The sequence below is a fragment of the Centruroides sculpturatus genome, unplaced genomic scaffold, assembly GCF_000671375.1.
Source record: "Centruroides sculpturatus isolate CEXI.00-Female unplaced genomic scaffold, Cexi_2.0 scaffold418, whole genome shotgun sequence".
Classification (NCBI taxonomy): Eukaryota; Metazoa; Arthropoda; class Arachnida; order Scorpiones; family Buthidae; genus Centruroides; species Centruroides sculpturatus.
The window spans coordinates 48115-51410 of NW_019385248.1; positions in this window are offsets into that span (position 1 = coordinate 48115).

Sequence of the window (3296 nt, forward strand, 5' to 3'; positions counted from 1 at the left end):
AAAAATCAAGTTTAAGTCATTTTATTCGACTTTACGTCCGTCCGCCACAAATATTGAAGTCGTAATATCACTAGAAAAGCGTTTAAAGCACATAAAATCATATTAAAATATACACATTTACAAGTATGTACTGTATTTACAGTACAGTACATGCATTCGTAAATTTAGATTACTTTTTTCTGTACTCTATTAAAAACTAAAATTTATTTGTTTGTAAGCTTAAAATAGGTTCTTATTAACCATATATTATTAAAAATGCATTAATAAATAAAATACAGAACTGGGAATAGTAATTTGTGGTTTAGCCTAGTGACAAGTAGATTCGGAGACAAGTAAATTCGACTTACATCATTTTTTGACTTAAGTCGTTTTCCTGGAACCAATTACCGACATAAGGCGAGGTATACCTGTAGTTATACAGTACATTTGATTAAACTGCCAAGACAGTAATTGTAAATTCAAAAGAAAAGACTATATAATAATCTCTTTTGTCTTTTCTCACATCTCAGGAAATAACAATTCTATACAATAAAAAAAAGGATTTTATTTTTGTGAGTTTACAATCAATGTCCTGGCAATTTTATCAAATGTATATTATATTTTTTACTTGTGGCACAATACTAAAAACATGTGCTTTGCTTGGAAAATGGCATGTTGCAGTCACATGACATAAAGACAATATTAACTAGATTGTGATTAATTAAAGCATAACAACTATCAATAGCATGGAACCCAGAAGCATCTCATCCAATTACTCAAAGCAAAACCCACTTAACATGGAGCAGAGAATAGTGATTTGTCTAATATTTGTTAACTGCTTTTCACTAATGAGACTTATCGAAAGTCCCATGTATCTTATGTACATATGTTTTCTGTTTTGTATTTAATAAACTACCGATGCAGTGCCCTATGATCCTATCATCACCCTGTCCTCCTTTTCATTACTTGCCTTCTTCTCTCTTCCTCTTCTTTCACCATGTTTTCAACCTTCTGGTCATACCTTTGAGTGGAACCAGGAGGCAGCCCCTTCTTTCAACTAAAATGTAAAATGTCCCATGTATCGCTCTCATTGAGTTATCAGAAGTGTTCAGAATAGGTCCCTAGTTTTGCTATACAAGATCCCCTTGTAACCTGAGGGGTAAAAACAATTTAATCATTAACAACAGAGATGGAGTGAGTTTTCAGAGCTTAAAAAGTTTAATGTGTTAGCTAAATTCATTCTTTAATAAATTTATTCTTCTTTCTATTTCACATATTATACAAATACAATTATGTAATTCTTTTTTTTCTTATACTTAATATCCTGACCTCATTTATTTCTGCTGCTTTTTTAAAATTTATTAGTATGGTTTTTCTGTTCATCATTATTGAACTAAACTATATTATCATGCTTTTAATAACTTGACAACAGAATATAACACTTTGAAATATAATTAAAGTAAGTATATAATCTTTCAAGTTTTATAAAATTATATGAAATAAATGGTTGAAGCTGTTAAGACAAAAAAATAGAGCATTACATTTTCTTTTGTTTTATTCTTTTAATACTTAACTTTAATAACTAACAGAACTTATTTACAACTTTACAACCAGATGAAACTCTGACGACTAACAACTTTTCAAGTGTTGCCAGATATAAATGTACAATAATTAACATGCCTCCTTACATTTATATTGTAACACAAAAAAATGTTAAATACAAGAAAAGTAACAACTAACTTGACAGCTCTATTAACAACTTATCTTAATCTCACACATCTTATATTCTAAGTTGTGGGTTCGAGTCCCGCTCCGGGCCGATTTTTTCTCCCAGCGGTTCTAAATTATTTAAATTAATTGATTTATTTATAATTATTAATATTAATAAGAGATGGCACCTAACGCTTACCTCTAGTGCCAAATTGATTATGTAATTTATTTAATAATTAGCATAAAACTAGCCCGATAGATTTTCGGCAGTCTGTTGGTATGTATATTCTATTCTTTTACATTTAGCATCTGTCTATATTTAATGAATTTGATATTTCCTAATGTCTTTGTAAAAATATCAGCAATATTATTTTCTGATTCTATTTTTACAACTTCAATTTTTGCTTTCTTAACATTCTCATGCACAAAATGATAATGAACTTCAATATTTTTTGAGGTTTTTGTAAAGTTTCCATATTTAGCAATGGCTACTACACCTGAGTTGTCTTCATATACCTTAATTGGTTTACAAACTTTAATGAAAACCTCATTTATTAGACAAATTAGAAAATTTATTTCTGTTACAGCTTCTGATAATGCAATATTCTCAGCAAATGTAGAAGACTTTGTTACACTATTCTGCTTTTTGGATTTCCAAAAGATTACATTTCCAAACAATCTAATTATAAATCCTGTGGTAGATTTCCTGTCTAGAATATCTCCTGCCCAGTCAGAATCCACAAAACAATCTAAGATATCAGTACAGTGGGTGATCGGTTAACGAACATAATCCGTTCCAAGACTTAGTTCACTATCCAAATTGTTTGTTAAATGATTATCGATTTACCATAGGTTTTAATGGAAATTTAATTAATTCGTTCTGGAGGCCCCAAAAATAAAAAATATATACTTTCTTACTATGTTTATTTATATGTAATAGTAAAAATACATACATACACAGTCTTGCATTTTTATTAGTCATGTTTTTTCCATTTGAAAGGGTTAAAGAATCTGTCTAATGTTGATTACTTTTCTCTCTTCTTCAGGATTTTTCAGAAGTAATTAATAGCATTGTAATTGTAGAAATCTCCAGGCCTCAGCCCAGTTTGGATGCCATTCTAAGACAGTTGTTCTGCCATCCTCCCACTCTTTCAAAAGACAGAATAATGCTGAGTTTCTTGGCATTATTCTGTTGTCATATCAGTTTCCATTATGAACTCTTCGATGTTCTTTATTTCTCAGGTGTTATTTTTCTTACTTCTTCAGCTGCTTGAGTCTTCTTGATTATACAGTATCTTTCTTAATTAAAATAAGATTAAACTGCAGCCTACTGAAGACCTGTTCATGCCATACTGCCCAGCAACATTAGGCATCTTCTGCCCACTCTCTACCTTTGCTATTATACTCTCACCCTTCAAAAAGAAAAACAGACACAAAACTTAATGAGTGTCTACCTGACAGTCTTGTGAATTCATAAAAGAATTGTTTTTTGTCAGAAAAATAAAAGGCTGGAATTTCAAGGGAGAATTTCAAAGTTCAGAGGAATACTATCCAATCGGTATATACTGGGTTTAGCATCGATGTCGACGTCTCCCACACTCTGAAAA